Genomic DNA, 17,962 nt, shown 5'->3' with positions numbered 1-17,962 from the left:
AAAATATAGTGCACATGCACTGAGTACAGAACATATCAGGCAATGACAAAATGTATACACAATGAGTACAAAACATATTAACAAATGACAAAAGTGCACACGCACTGTAAAACTCTTTAGCATTTTTACAACAAATAAACACAATGAGTACAAATCATATTGACAAATGACAAAAGTGCACACGCACTGTAGTTCAGAACATATCAGCAAATCACAAACTGTATATGCAATGAATACAAATTATGTTAACAAAATGACGAAAGTGCACACGCACTGTAGTACAGAACATATCTGGGAATCACAAAATGTATACGTAATGAGTACAAATGGCATAAAGTGCACGTGCACTGTAGTACAGAACATATCAGGAAATCACAAAATGTATATGGAATGAGTACAAATGGCATAAAGTGCACACGCACTGTAGTACGGAACATATTAGGCAATCACAAAATGTATACGTAATGAGTACAAATGGCATAAAGTGCACATGCACTGTAAAACTCTCTAACATTTTGACAACAAATAAACATATCAAGGAGTGAAATAAAGTGCACACGCACTGTAGAAGTCTTTAGCATTTTTACATATCATGGAGTAAAATAAAGTGCACTGTAGAAGTCTTTAGCATTTTTAGGACAACTGATCTTGTTAACAAATGAAATGAAGTGCACACGCACTGTATATGTCTTTATCATTTTACAAGAATTAGGAAAGTAATGGGAAGGATTGCGTCATGGTTGTAGCACTTTAGGTTGCACGCAGCTGCACTGAAAGTCCATATCTTTCTATAGAAGCACAACACCAAGTGAGACAATCTGAAGTTCTTTTCCATGAAGTATTAATCAGTGTAGCCAAGACACTGAAATGTCGTAATAATATTCCATGCTATCATTTTGGTAGTACACTAGGTACACCAAACAGTGGGACCATAATAACATCTCCGCCGCTCAAGGTGGTGGACAGCATGTCGTGTCAGCACCATGTTCTTGTAAAGTACACCAACGTAGAATTAGTGCAAAAACCAAATATAGTGCTCCATGATCATGAGGATAGACAGGACAAATGGATATTGCAGTAATTTCTGGTAATTAGGTCAGAAGGTGAGGGACATTAAGTCACATAGTAGTTTTCATTGAGAATTACACTAGTCTAACAACTGATTTGAGTAATTGGTAGCACTCATCGCCCAGTTACTGAACATTTCTGTACCATGTATGTAGTATTACAGACATAGCATTTATACATAATTAATCTAATTATAGTAATCATTGGCATCATAGGTCATGTTATTATAGTAATCAGTGGCATTCATTGGCCAGTTACAAAGCATTTTTTTATGCATTGTTGAGAAATGATAATTCAAAATGAGTTAATTATTGACATAGCATTTATACATAATTAATCTAATTATAGTAATCATTGGCATCATAGGTCATCTTATTACAGTAATCAGTGGCATTCATTGGCCAGTTACAAAGCATCATTTTTTATGCATTATTCAGAAGTGATCATTCAAAATGAGTTAATTATTGGCATATCATTTATATATAATTAATCTAATTATAGTAATCATTGGCATCATAGGTCATCTTATTACAGTAATCAGTGGCATTCATTGGCCAGTTACAAAACATTTTTTTTTGTGCTAGCAATGCATTGCGTTGGGATCCATAATTAATTACTGGGGAATAACAATATTTGCTTTTGACTTATTGCTGCAAATGAAGATGTGTAACGTCATTCGTCATGAGTCAGCTGTAGCAAGGTTATGAAACAAGTAGAGTATATGTGATCACATTCATAAATGACATAGATTTAATGAACAACTGCCTATAGCATATTAATTTCATGAATAATTTCTCCTGCAAAATATACAAAATGGATTATTAAACTGGAAGAAGAAACGCATATTATGCTGAAAAGTAGTGAACTTCGAATTAACAGGTAGTGAAATGTGTATAAAAAATATATATGTTCTCTAGCTGTCCTTTCCAAAACCTTCAGTCATCATACCATGCGATATAAGACATACTGTCAAAACGAACTGCAACAAATACTTAAATAACTACATAGCATCTCTTAACTAACAGCAAATATATAAACTTCATCATTATTTTCATCTGCAAAGAAAAAACTTCATTATCCATATTATCATAACTCCATTATTATCATCACCTGTAAAGAAAAACTTCATTATCCATAGTAGCATATTCTTCATCATTATTCATCACCATTCATTATCATCTGCAAAAAAGTCACTTCATTATTCATTATACAATTATTCCTTATTTCTATCATATATCATCACTAAAACTAAGATGTGTAGTTCTGTCTGACAGCCTGCATCAATCGCCTCGTATTCTGAAAGGAAAAATTAGTTAAGACTGCTATTCTACGATGTGTATAGTATATTCTTGTTAATGCTTGTTACTTCTGATCCATTTACTCTTCGTCACGAGGTATTGCATCTTCTTTCGTTCATTCCGAAAGTGAAATTCCCATTTCTGTTTAATTTATTTCGTTTACACGTTATTTCTTTCTGAAAATGATGAACAAAGATTAATGTCTTGCATTTCATTCGTATACCCATTAGATAAAAACTGGTTTATAGTAACATAATTGAGCATACAGCATAGCATGACGGAAAACGTAATATGTCAAAAACATCGACAGTGTTCAGAAGCAAAAATGTACACAGTGTATCACAATGTAGCAGAAAAAAAAAAAGTAAAGTAGTCACGATGTTGAGATATCATATGGCAAAAATGTTAAAGTCAACTGGTGTTTGTTATATCTTAAATATTTCATAGTGCATACAAACTAAATAGGAAAACAATCATACATATATAAAAAATGGAAAATATGCACGGTCTGATGTGTAACGACAAGAAAAGCGACCTGCTAACCTTACCTTGCCGGGCACTTGCCAAGAAAAAATACGATAATCATGTGGATATAATTGCATAAGTGGTCATAAAAAATTAGGAAATGGCATTACAGTGTGATAAATCATAAAGTATGTTCATTCAATAAAAGGTTTGATGTTCGATATGTGGTGGTTCCCTCTGGTTTTTCTGGTTCTCAAAGTTTCGACGTGTACTACATTGGGGTGAGGAACGCTGCGAATCCGATATGGACCTGCGTATAGAAGCTCAAATTTACTGCACCTACCTTTTCCACTATTGGATAAATAGTGTGTACGTACTAATATCTTCTGTCCAATGTGAAAGTCACGGCGTGTAAAAACCTGTTTTTGCTGTCTTCTCCGGCGCTCTGCGGCACGTTTGATGTTGTTCAGCGAAATGTCAATTATTTCATGTTGTCGTAGTCGACGAGATGTAGGAAAGGTTACTAGTTCTTTAATTTTGTTAGGTGGTTCTACATTTTTCAGTATAACAGACGGAGATAGCATAGTAGATTCATTTGGTATGGAATTAATTACATTTTGGAATGAGAGTATGTGTGTGTCCCAATCAATATGTTTTTTATGGCAGTATATTCTACACAGTTTACCAATTTCTTTCATTAATCGTTCACAAGGGTTCGAAGAAGCATGGTACCTGGATATATATATCGGAGAAATGTTTCTAGCTCGTAACATACGTGTCCATATAGCAGATCGAAACTGTGATCCATTGTCGGAAATTACTTTCAACACATGCCCTACATGAAATAAAAAATGTTTTACAAATGCTTTCGAAACAGTTTTAGCAGTAGCTTTGCGTAACGGAGTGAAGGTAACAAATTTTGAAGTGAGTTCAACAGCGACAAAGATGTAGCAAAAACCTCTATTAGTTCTGGGAATCGGACCAAAAATGTCTACAGCGGCCATATGTCTCAATTTAACAGGTACAATGGGATGTAATGGAGGAATATGTGAAGTCGTGTCTGATTTAGCTTTCTGGCAGATTTTACATAACGCTAAAACTCGTCGTATACGTTTCTCCATGTTGGTAAAATAACAGTTCTGTCTCAGTAAAAGAAAACATTTTTTTGCTCCGTAATGTGCGTAACTTAAATGAGTATACCAAATTAATTTGTTAACAAGTTCGTCAGGAATGCATAATAACCAACTGTTGCTGTCAGGATGAGAGCGACGAAACAGAATGTCATTGCGTACAGTGTAATGGTTTCTAATGGTAACATTATTCCTATCTTGCCAAAGGTGTTTAATTTCTTTCCACTCGTTATCTTTACTCTGCTCTTGTACTATGTCTTGTAATGACGACGAAATGAAATTTTCAAATGCTACTTGTTGAATGTACATGACGCTGAAATTTGCTTTGCAGAAGTTGGTTGTGATGTCTTGCTGATTGTTGCTGAGAGAACGGGATAGTGCATCTGCTACAATATTTTGTGTACCAGGAATGTGAACAAGTGTAAAATTAAATTCCTGCAAATAAAGTTTCCTTCTACTTAATCTGTCGTGTGTAAATTTAGCCGAAAGTAAAAATTGTATCGCTCTATGATCTGTGTAAACGGTGGTGTGTCTTCCATAAAGAAAAAGCCTGAATCTGGTAAAAGCCCATACAACACATAATATTTCAAGTTCTGTAACAGAATAATTTCGTTCGGCAGGTGACAGAATCCGACTTGGAAAAGTTATGTTTTTAGTTACTGCACAACCATCTTCTTCCATTTCCTAAAAAATATGTACGCCTTAAGCGGTGTTAGAACTGTCGGTGGCAATGGAAAAACTTCTGGTAAGATCTGGGTGCGATAAAAGTGGTGCATTCAACAAAGCATGTTTCAAATAACATTCTCGTGAACAAGATTTTGCGTGTCAAAAGTATTGCTTGCGTTACTGGAATATGCAACCTGTACTGTATCTAGTCAAATTCTATCTGACGTGTTATTATTTTCGAGAGGATGCTGTGGCATTTCCACTATTTGTACTGTCCTGTTATTTCTTCTGACGTATTACGTTCGGGATGATATCTACTGTCTGCTTCATTCATGATAGTCTGTCGTTGTTGATGATTCTGCTGCTGATAAGACCTACTGTTATTAAATGTACGCTGAAAATTGTGCTCATTATTTTTACGTCTGTCATGTTAGTCCTTTCTATACGGTGCATTGCGATAGGAATTGAAATGGTCTGTTTTCTGTACGTACTGATTCCCTTGTTGCTGTGCGTTACTATTTGTTGAGGCCGACGCTATACGCGTACGCGGCGAAACATTAAAGCTTGGTTGACCTTGTGCATTACATTGTTGGTTAGGTATGCTAACCGGCTGACTTTGATGCTGTTGCGGTGAAAAACGTCTATTGTTACCAAAATGTGGTTCCTATTGCTGATAATTTTGACGATTGCTGAAAATGCTGTACATACTGATGATTACAATTTTATCTATTATTAAAATTATCGTGGTTATCATTTCTGGATTGTCTAATGAAAAAATTGTCACTTTCGGTAAATACTTGTCTTACCGGGTTTTCTTTACACGTTTCTTAATCCTAGGTAGAGCAATAGTTGAAGAGCTGTTTTAATAGATATAAAGAATAGTAGAAGAGAAGGCAGCAGTGCAGAAAACTAAAGATGAAACAGCACTACTACGGCTCGGGGCTCTGTGCACGCTACGGTACATATTCATTAAAGCGTAATGAATCCGCTGAGGTCAATTACGCGCTGCAGATAAATTTCAGCTTTTGCGTTACAGCCAATGGCGGTAAAAATTCAGAAGCAAATTGCTGTATCCTTGCTAATTCTAATTTCTGCATTACAGGAAATGCCAGTAAAAATTCAAGAGCAAATTGCCGTATCCAGTCCAAAGCGTGTACCTGTGCTCTGTCGTTTTCAAATACCTTAGATTTTATTACAGATACAAATTGCTTATAATCAACGTTCTCGTCATTGAATGTTTGAACAGTTTCACGATTACATAAGAATCTGTTTGTCTGTATCTTTTCGGATTTTAGCTCCTGTAGTCTCTGTAAATTACCTAAGTTACACTGGCTGTGTGAGTGTGACAAATGATCGGAATGTGCCGTATGCTGTGACGTGTTACTGACTGAAACATTTTTCATTTCTGTCACTTTAAAACATTCGTCAATTTGGCCGATATGTTGTTCAAATTTCTTATCGACTTCCGTATCCAGAGCGCATGAAAGTTCTGGTGACTTTAAATGAAACTCGTCGCGTATCTGTGTTGCGTTTTCTGAACATTGTTCAATGACTGCATTAATTTCATCTCTAAATGATTCTGTTGTGCCTGCATGTCTATTACCTAATTCTTGTGCAACAGATCTAGTTTCTTCACTATTGTTCGTAGCACAAGTCTTAATTTCGTCACGTAATTGTTCTTTAGTATCACATCGTTGCACGGTAACGGCTGTAATCTGTTCACTAAGTTGTTTGTTCTGTTCGTTAAGGTTGTCGTGTTTTTCATTTGACTGTTTGAAACCTTCATTAATTAGTTTGATCGACCTGTCATATTTTTCATTACGTTGTTTGCACGATTCATTAAGTTTGTCGTAACTTTCATTAAGTTGTTTGAAATGGTTTTTCTGTTTTTCATTCCACTGTTTGACATCTTCATTCATTTGTAGCAATAATGCCACAACTTGATCCCAGCCAAAATTAGCGGCTCTATTTTCTATGCTGTGTGCTTGTGTATCTGCTTTTGTCGCATTTTGTGTAACCATTTGGTGATTCTGTAATTCACCAAAAGGTTTGCCTATCGGATGTACACTGTTGGTCACTAAATCGGAATTAAACAAATCTGTCGTATTTTGAGTATACTGTTCATTTTCGTTAGAAAAATTTGTCTGTTCGTTACGTACATTTTGCAAACCGGATGTGTCAAGCTGGGCAGCGTTCATTGTAACAGAACGTCCCCCGTCATCAATTGTCGTTAAATTAACAGAGGACACAATTGAATTCGTTTGTTCATCATTAGGATAAAAATCATTATTAGTGGTCGGTACGCACTGATTGTCTGTAAATGGAGGATTGTCATCATTACACTGCGTGTCGCAAGTACTATCGGTCAAATTATTCGAGTCGGCTGTTTCACTCATTGCACATCGCGATGTACTGTTAACAGTTTTTCGCGGCATTTTTCACAAAACAAAATTAAGCACAAATAAAACAAGGACAATGCAAAATGCAACAAACACAAATACAACAAAGAGCAACAAATTGCAGATGATCTGTGAAAGAAAGAGTGACAAATTAGTAAATACGTTGCGCCAGATGCAAACTACATTTAAGTAAATAAGAGCAGATATATAACTACCTCTCAGAAGATTCACAAAGAAGTACGATCCTGGAAGGGTCGCCAAGTGTAACCTCCCCATAGAAAATGTTAAATGGAAATGTAAATAAATTCCTAAACACCAAAATAATAAAAAGTTTAGTAACCTGATAAATTTTATGAGGACAGCAGCGCTGACGTTCGGCCCTGTATTCTGAATAAAAAAAGCAAAAATTCTTACCTCAATAAAACTGCAGTTATATCTGCTCTTAATTAGTATTTTTCGACACAGCTTCGTGCAATGCTGGCGTATATTTTTTTGATTCTTGGAAGCAATGATAATGCATTGGAAATTTTTTAAATTGAAATGAATGCTTTTCTTTAAAAGAGTTGCTTTATATTATAAAAATTATTATTGGGGCATTTTTTGAACAAATTAAATTACAATTAACATTCATTATTAAATATGCGCAAGGCTGCTTCTTTACCTGCTACAACAATACTCATCCTCCAGAGTCCTGACCAGAGTCGCGAGCAGAGCACACAGCCGACGCATGCCGACTCCCGCAGACTACTGCCGACTCGCTACTGTCCACTCGCTACTAAAGCCGACCGACTACTGTCGACTCGCGCAGACAAGCGCAGACTAGCGACAGGCAACAACTAACGATAAACTACTCTCTGCTCAGAGATTCTGTCATGCCTCGCCCATCGCCGGCAAAGCATACGTCTTACATTGTTCCTCCAGCCACCGAACTTCACTAATTCCCACTATATCTAGCCTTAACGTATGCATTTCCCTTTTAAATTTTCTAACGGACGAACCCGATTAAAGTATCTGACATTCCACTCACCAATCCATAGAACGCCAGTTTTCTTTCTCCTGATAACGACGTCCTCCTGAGTAGTCCCCGCCTGGAGATCCGAATGGGGGATTATTTTACCTCCGGAATATTTTACACAAGAGGATGCCATGATCATTTAACCATACAGTTGAACTGCATGCCCTCGGGAAGAATTACAGCTGTAGTTTCCCCTTTCTTTGAGCCGTTCGCAGTACCAGCACAGCATGGCCGTTTTGGTTGTGTTACAAGGCCACACCAGTCAATTATCCAGACTGTTGCCTCTGCAACTACTCTTCAGGAACCACACGTTTGTCTGGCCTCTCAGCAGAAACCCCTCCGTTGTGGTTGCACCTACGGTACGGCTATCTGTATCGCTGAGGCACGCAAGCCTCCCGATCAACGGCAAGGCCCATGGTTGATGTGTGTGTGTGTGTGTGGGGGGGGGGGGGGGGGGGGGAGACGAGGTTGCCTATCAGCTGCGTAATAGATACCGTACATTAGTAGCTATGTAAGGAGCATTGAGCACAAAAAGTGACACCGATAACGTCGTCGATGAATCATTGGTTTACCGCACCCCACCCCTACCCCCACCTCCACAATCAGCTCCACCATCACCAATATTACTCCCACCTTCAAGACCACCATCGCCTGACAGAAGCCAGTTGTCCTATGTATAAAATTGTGGGATTTCACACTTTCGGTGACAAATTCAAAAAATAGTCTAACTGCGCTAGTGTGTTCCCAATGGAAGGAGGATAATTATACTATTAATTGGTGGAAAAATCAAAATGGACCATTGTCATGCTAGCTGAGTTGTAATACTGGCCCTGGCTCTATGACGTCACAATGTTAGACACCTGGAATACAAGCACCAGCCTTAGTATGACATCAGAATCCAAGATGGGTGACCGGTGCATACTCACACAGAGCCCAGGTACTAAGACGTCACACTCCTGACCTATTTTACTGTTTATAAGAATGTGACATTCCAGCATACCGGCCCAGCCTCGAGATACCAGCATAGGTTCTATGCCGTTAGAATCAAAGTCCGGAATACTGGCACTACAGTGTCTGTGACAAAGGATGTATGTGCGGGTCCAGACTTGTGACACGTGAGCCTCACCTACTATTCACTTCTCCTAAGTTCGAGCCTCTCCCTAAGCGTCTTTATTTAAACAAGAAACGGGAGTGCTGGGCCTTTCGGAACTAAACAAATGACTTACCAAGGAGAGCTCCCTATTTCGCGATCGCAAAGTTATTGATCGCCAGGTGGGTGGAAAAGTGTGCCACAGTGCACCACTGCCGCCGAGGTCGGCGTCTCGCGTTAAGGCATACATCTCGACACGCCCTAGAGTCGTGTTACCCTCCGTTGGTGACAGCTCTGGGCGGGGCAGAGAGGTATACCAGACGCTTACTACTGATTCGATAACCCAACGCGACTGACGTGAAATGGAGCATAGAAGCCCCTATTCCCAACGCTACGTTAGACACTTGTGCGGTAGCTCTGAAGCGCAGACAAACGTGTTAAGATGTTATGCTTGTAAGATTCTCCACAAAAATACATTGTGGAATGGACGTTGGCTGTTTCCGTCGCTAATACAGTCGCCTGGTGGCTTCTATCTCGGGTGTGTCGGCCGACGTTTGTTTGATGATTTTTCTGACGTTTCGCCTGATTTTGTGACGGGCATTGCCAAAGCTTCACCTTCCGTTACTAGTGGAGGACCACCACTAGCAGTGGATAGTGAAGCTTTTATAGCGCCAGCCACTCGTCCTGGCGAAACGTCAGCAAAATAATCAAACAAACGTCGGCCGAAGAACCCCAGAGACCAACAGGCAGTTTGTCAACAAGTGGCCACGAAAGCTTTAATAATTTTGTAGTAACATAACCAACATCATAGATGCGACAAACATGCGGACTACCATGTACCAGGAATGTCGAAACGGCGTTTGAGAATGAAACACACATATACGTATTTACAAGTTGCAGCCATAAAAAAGGCAGCGAATACATATGACGCGCAAATGTAATACTTTCTTTGTACTTGTAAACGACATTTCGAGACGAAAAACTGAACTCTCATCGCTATCAAAGTTCTGCCCCATCTGGTGGGTGTACTACGCGGTCAACAGCTTCAGTACACTCTCTCAGTACGAGGGGAAAGTTTTGCGCTCCCATAATTAAGGTACAGTTGTGTGAATCACTCACAGTTCGGCGAGCAGGCGGGCTACGGCAGGTGTTCAGAGGCCGCCATCACTCCTGGACTCAGGTCCATCACATACCGGTAGCCTCCCACAGCCGATAGAATTTTGCAAGTCGTTATACGCAACAGCGTCGATTCTGTGCTACTCTAGGAGATTGTTCCTGAGGATAAAGATACAGGTCGAATTTGTCACACAAAATGTAGAAGAATCTATCCTTTAACGCCGATGGGGACTTTGCTAAAGTACCGTACCTCGATCTAAATGAGTGTAAACTTCACTCTTCAGATGTGATCTTATGCTTGCTACAACGAATATTGTACCGACCTCACTACGTCCGTTGGGAAGACATTTCGTGAAAAAATAAAGATTTGCACTTTGCACCTATGAAGTGTGGACTTCCCCTCTCCAGATGCTCTGGCGGGGATGACGAAGTGATTACACAGCTCCGAACACAGTGCTCGCCAACTTTAAGGGGATGAAACTAGTACTTTGTACATCAAATACAACATCGATTCAGTCTGACACAAACCATTTTCTAGACTTCCAGATGAGTACATCATTCCTGTTGTGTTGGCAGAAGAGCCAATACCCTGTTACGAGAGGAGGCCGAAATACACGCGTTTTAGCTCACGCAGGCTGGCGTGAGGAGGGGAGGACTATACTGACGTGAGGTCTGGAACATGACAAGGAATTAGAATTCAGAAAGCGGACGTAATTAGTTTGATACTTAACTTTAATCCATTAATGATGAACGTCGCTCTTGACTATACATGATTCACAATATTATCTGTTCAGAATACATTCGTAGTAACTGAATATGGCGCCTTGCTAGGTCGTAGCAAATGACGTAGCTGAAGGCTATGCTAAACTGTCGTCTCTGCAAATGAGAGCGTGTGTAGGCAGTGAACCATCCCTAGCAAAGTCGGCTGTACAACTGGGGCGAGTGCTAGGGAGTCTCTCTAGACTAGACCTGCCGTGTGGCGGCGCTCGGTCTGCAATCACTGATAGTGGCGACACGCGGGTCCGACGTATATTAACGGACCGCGGCCGATTTAAAGGCTACCACCTAGCAAGTGTGGTGTCTGGCGGTAGCACCACAATTCCTGTATCGCATGTATAACGTTTGTGATGTCGTTACACCCACAGGCCAATGTGATCTAAGTTAAAATGACGGAAAACGTGAAACCTATAATCCATACTTATGTTCTGCTTGGAAACTCAAAAATCAAGAGCTGCACATTCGTCCTCCTGTGCGGTGGTGGATAATTGTGGAATGGCTTAAAGACCAAAAAATAGACTGATGTACTATGCTTGTAAAATTCACCCCAAATTGATGTGGAATGGATGCTTGGCTATTTCATCAGCTATTATGAAATTCTGCTCGTAAGCAACTGATATATAATGGTAATAATATTAGCAATGTGGTATATAAACGCAATTGTGTCATATCGACACCTTCTATGCCATTCACTTTACAGTACAGTAAAACGTTGCGATTCAGTGTTACATGGATTGGACAAGCTTTTGACAGATTGAATGGTATGGAATACATGTTGTTGTTCTGTTTCAAGAAGAGTGTACATTGAACATTTTCCAAAACTGAGCTGCCGACTAGCGACAGAGACCTTTGGTTGTGTTCATCAGCTCGATGATACTTCGCTCAGTGCGCTTTAATTTCTACTATTGCTTCGAACTCGCAGAAAAAATGTAGTTGTGGCGTATAGTAGTATTATCCATTGAATTATCACGTAAGGTATTTGTATTTCCACCACAGACCTGAAACTACTACAACTCAGTAGATGAACGTTCCAGACACATAATGAGAAGCCGACCAATTTTTGAACCACTAGACCATTCTTTAGTAATTCTTGAGAATCAAACATATATTCACAAGGCGGGAGTGCAGAACGCACAAAATGCGAACATGCTAATGGTGATTTAACACTGTCCAACATTCGTTAAACATATATCCAGATAGCAAGTTCCACACACTATGGTCACAAACTTTTAGAGGGTGAAATTACTACCTTCGACGCCAAATAAAACATTGATTCTGTCTGACAGAAACCAATTGTAAGTTACCGAACGTTTATAACAGTAACTGCTCAAGAAATTAATATGCGATTACAGTTCTGAAATTGTGGTATGTTCACATCATCCCTTATAAAATGATCGTCAGCGTTGGTCCACGTTGTGACGAAACAACATCGCCTTATGAGAGTAATAGCCTGTTTCCCTTCTTATCCTTGACATGAGACCACAGTGCACCCTGTTTTTAATACTGACCAGAAGTCAGGAACTTGATTTTCCAGTACATACCTGACAACATAATTGAAAAGAAGTCAGTTAAGTCCCGTAAGATTTCACACACACATTTTTTTGAAGAGAAGTTAACGTGTTTCCACCATAGACTAAGTCTCTCTCCCTAGTAGTCTATATTGCAGGGACGCATATTCGTTTTCCCATAGCTCCATAGGCAGGTGGGATAGCAAAAGAGATCAACTAGTAGAGGCATCAGACACCGTCCAGAATGTGTTGTATGCAGCCTTGCAGAGTATGCATAGGTTTATTTCTAAGGTTGAAGGTTTAGCAGAAGTGACATTAAAGTGTGTAACACTTCACACGACACACACATCTCATTTCTCGTAAGTTGTAAGGGTGTTTGTACAGAAAACTATGCTATGATAGTTCGTATAGACGTGTGGGTCGCTTTGGCTGAGTTGGTATAGTAGTATCATGCTAGCAGATTCAATAGATTCAAACAGCAGGCCCCATGTTGAATGCAGATTGCAATAGATTCCCAGCTAACTGTAGGATTCTCAACCAACTGTACCCCAAGTGGCTCACGTACTCTTTTCATGGCATACCTTTTTAACTAACACCGATTTTCGCTGTAGACACATCTTTGCGATATGGAAATTTGATATCGATGTGGACAAAAAGTTAAACTACATCATGCATACAAGAGCTCTCTGATAGATCCCAACAAACTGGAATGAAAATCAAGCATACCTGAGCAGTAGCAAAAGCAGAAATGAAGTCAGCACGCAGACAAGCTCCATGATGTGATCTCAGCATGCTGGAGTGAAAATCTAATAAGCATGGAGACCTGTTTCCAGACTTTGAGTTTTCACCATATCCATCGCTGGCACCACTAACTCAGCCTATTTTATGGTAAAGCTTCTCACTGTTTCTTCGAGCATATGACCATTACCAAGTATCTTCGTATCACATTCCTACAGCAGTGAAATCTTTCAAAAAAAAAAAATGTTTTGATGTCTTCCTAACGAACCGAGCGAGGTGGCGCAGTGGTTAGCACTCTGGTCTTACATTCGGGAGGACGACGGTTCAAACCCGTCTCCGGCCATCCCGATTTAGGTTTTCCGTGACTTCCCTAAATCGTTTCAGGCAAATGCCGGGATGGTTCCTTTGAAAGGGCACGATCGATTTCCTTTCCCATCCTTCCCTAATCCGAGCTTGTGCTCCGTCTCTAATGACCTCGTTGTAGACGGGACGTTAATCACTAATCTCCTGCTCCACCTCTTCCTAACGGGTTTAGTGAGATGAGGCCTGTCAGTACAGTATTCGTTGTAGCAGGCATAAGACCACATCTGAAGAGTGAATTTACACTTATTTAGATCGAGTAACGATACTTTAGCGAGGTCCCCACACGCGTTACGGGATAGATTCTGCATTTGGTGTGGCAGATTCGAAATGTGTCTGGGCCATCAGGAACACTCTCTTTTTGTGTAACACAGAATCGACGCTGTTATGTATAGCGATTTGCAAAATTCGATCGGCTGTGGGCGACTACCGGTATGTGATGGACTTGAGTCCAGAGGAGACGGCGCCCTGTGACCGCCAGCGGCCGGCCGCCAAGCCGTGAGTCATTCATAGAACTGCACCTTAGTTATGGAAGCGCAAAGTTCTCCCCTCGAACTGGAGGAGTGTGCTGGAGGCTGTTGACTGCACAGTACATCCACTAGATGGCGCAGGACTCTGATGGTGATGGCAGTTCAGTGTTCGTGTTGAAATGTCGTCTGCAAGTACAGTATTTTCTTGTAGAAAATATTATATTTTCCTATCACATTTATTTGTCGCCTTTTTTAAGGCTGTGATTCGACTTGTTAATACATATAAATGAGTTTCGTTCTCAAATCTCTTTTCTACAAGACTGGTACATGTTAGTTCGAGTGTTTGGCGGCACTGTGATGTATGTTATGTTCCACCAACAATTTATTTTTGCGAAGAATTTTACATGCATCGAGTCTTAACACATTTTTGTTTGTTTAAATAAAGACGGTTGTAGAGAGACTCGAACTTGAGAGTTAGGAGAAGCAGTGACCGTACACAAGTATGGACCTGTGCAAACATTCTTTGTCGTAGACAGTAGTACCTGTATTCAGGAACTTGCATTCTAATATCATAGAACCTACCCCAGTATCTCGAGTCTGGGCCAGTATGCTGGAATGCCACACTATCGTAAGTAGCATAACAGGTCTGATCAGGATTGTGATGTCACAGAACCAGGACCAGTATTCATGCTCTGTGCCAGTATACCCGGGCTGCCATTTTTTGTGCCAGGTCAGCCATCTTGGATTCTGATGTCATACTATGGCTGGTGCTTGCATTCCACATTTCGTATTGTGGCATCACAGAGTCAGGGCCAGAATTTCAAGTATGTGATAATGCACCATTTTGAAATTCCCACCGGTTTATTTTAAGGACAATCATCCTCCATCTATAGGAAACACACTAGCACATTTAGGCTACTTTACAATTTCCCATTGAAATTCTGTATAATTTGAAAGCCCACCATTTTATACTTATGCAATTGCCCTTTGTTTGTCGGGGGCGTTGAAAACCCCTGACTCGTCGATGACGTCGCCAGAGACGCACTGTGCTCCAGTTTGGGCAACCTGTGCGCATTCGCACAGACGAAGGTCAATGGCTGGGTAGCCTTTTAACCATACATACGAAGAAAGTAAGGCTACCCAGCCATTGACCTTCGTCTGTGCGAATGCGCACTGGTTGCCCAACTGTTACGGGTATCGCCAAAGCGTGCGCGAGTAATGAGTTGGTGGGCAAATGTCTATAAGGTACAATACATATGTAGAATTGTGGACAGTTGGGAATGTCTCACGGGAAGCGTGCAAGGGATAAGTCCCTGCAGTCGCGCTATTCACCTGTGTCCTCGGGGGCTCAGATGGATAGAGCGTCTGCCATGTAAGCAGGGGATCCCGGGTTCGAGTCCCGGTCGGGGCACACATTTTCAGCTGTCCACATCGAGGTATAACAACAACACCTGTCGGCAGCTGAAGTTGTCAGTTAGTCATCATTTATTTACAATTTGTACAGAAACCAGATGGCAGATATAAGAGTCGAGGGACATGAAATGGAAGCAGTGGTTGGGAAGGGAGTGAGACAGGGTTGTAGCCTATCCCCGATGTTATTCAATCTGTATATTGAGCAAGCATTGAAGGAAACAATAGAAAAATTCGGAATAGGTGTTAAAATCCATGGAGAAGAAATAAAAACTTTGACGTTCGCAGATGACACTGTAATTCTGTCAGAGACAGCAAAGGACTTGGAAGAGCAGTTGAACGGAATGGACAGTGTCTTGAAAGGAGGACATAAGATGAATTATCAACAAAAGCAAAACGAGGATAATGGAATGTAGCCGAATTAAATCGGGCGATACTGAGGGTATTAGATTAGGAAATGAGACACTTAATGTAGTAAAGGAGTTTTGCTATTGGGGGAGAAAAATAACTGATGATGGTCGAAGTAGAGAGGATATAAAATGTAGACTGGCAATGGCATGGGAAGCGTTTCTGAAGAAGAGAAATTTGTTAACATCGGGTATAGATTTAAGTGTCAGGAAGTCGTTTCTGAAAGTATTTGTATGGAGTGTACCCATGTATGGAAGTGAAACGTGGACGATAAATAGTTTAGACAAGAAGAGAATAGAAGTTTTCGAAATGTGGTGCTACAGAAGAATGCTGAAGATTAGGTGGGTAGATCACATAACTAATGAGGAGGTATTGAATAGAATCGGGGAGAAGAGGAGTTTGTGGCACTACTTGACTAGAAGAATGGATCGGTTGGTAGGACATGTTCTGAGACATGAAGGGATCTCTAATTTAGTATTGGAGGTCAGCGTGGAGGGTAAAAAACGTAGAGGGAGACCAAGAGATGAATATACTAAGCAGATTCAGAAGGATATAGGTTGCAGTAGGTACTGGGAGATGAAGAAGCTTGCACAGGATAGAGTAGCATGGAGAGCTGCATCAAACCAGTCTCAGGACTGAAGACCACACAACAACACAACAACATTATTGCATAATTTCAGTGTTTTCATTGCAGATGAAGGTCTGGAACTTCTTTAACAGATTTCCTTCTCCATAAATGTAATTCGGCAAGAATGTCTTCAGCTTTACATTCCATACCTTAAATGCAGATCTCAGTTAATACCTTGAACTCTTCTTGTTCATCACTATTGAAGAGTATTTCGCTGGCTGAAACCGAAACCAGCCAAGAACATACAGAAACCTGTATGTTATGTTCTGCAAACTTTAACTCCGTTATAAAATAATCTAAAAATGTAATAAAGACTACCCCTTGGTAATACTTTTCGGGATCACGCATCAAGTAGTTTGGCCTGGTCTTTTGGCTCTTAACTTTCCGGGGGAGAAAGACCGAGATGTCCAGCTGTTGACAAATTTCAGTTGCTCTCTCAAAAGCAGTTTCAAAAGTTCTTGTCGCATGTACCTCAGAACTGCCGGTTCTCCTTTAGTATCTTCAGCTACTTCTATGGCTTCTGTCAAACTCAGTGTTGGGTTTCTGAAGTCACATTTCCACTCTTCAAGTGCTTATTCCCAACAGGTCTGTCTTCTAGAGCATTACCCCTATTTTTAATCCATTTAAGAGGTCACTAGGAACGAACTGTTTATGGGATATTTAAGTGGCAATCCTCTAATCTTCATATTGAATGGATGATACGAAAGTTACGTTTATCGTCATTTAAGGTTAACATGATTAAATTAACACAATTGTTTAATAACAATTCACTCTTCCAGAATACAGATAAAAGAAGCTTATCCTGAAATATCATTTCAGTGGAACTGGACAAACTGTCTCAATCGTGCTCAGTTCTCCATGTCCCTTCTTGCTATCAGTGTGACGAAATGTTTTCATACTTCCACAGACTCTTATTTGCCCCTTAACCCTCATGTACACAAACAGGCATTCAGTGATTTCTTAGTAATCCTAGAACACAGCCTCCAGGTGTTGTTATGCCATTAGAAATAGGACCAACTTGCTTGTTAGGCCACATCATTGTTACAACATACGAATGATATTTTGAGACACTCTAAAATCTAAAGCATTAAAAGTTTTTGGTAACCACTATATTGTTTAAGCCATAGTTGTTTTATTTCAAGTTTTAGTGATCACAGACTTAACAGTTCAAGTGTACAGTCACAGGGAGAAGTCGGTAAGTGTTGTCTGTGCTAAGTTACTCTTCGACCTGAATAGAATGTGAGATATTGAGAATGCAGGAAGGAGAACTTTGTCGCCACGTTGAGGAGGGATCAACAGGGGGAATGCTATCTGTATGTGCAACTTTAGACATAACGTACACGTTGATAATCAGCAACTATAGTACAAATTACACACACAAGTAACCAGATTATGTGAAAGTACGAGTTGCAAGCA

The sequence above is a fragment of the Schistocerca nitens genome, chromosome 4 (genome assembly GCF_023898315.1).
Source record: "Schistocerca nitens isolate TAMUIC-IGC-003100 chromosome 4, iqSchNite1.1, whole genome shotgun sequence".
Classification (NCBI taxonomy): Eukaryota; Metazoa; Arthropoda; class Insecta; order Orthoptera; family Acrididae; genus Schistocerca; species Schistocerca nitens.
This window is presented reverse-complemented; position numbering follows the sequence as displayed.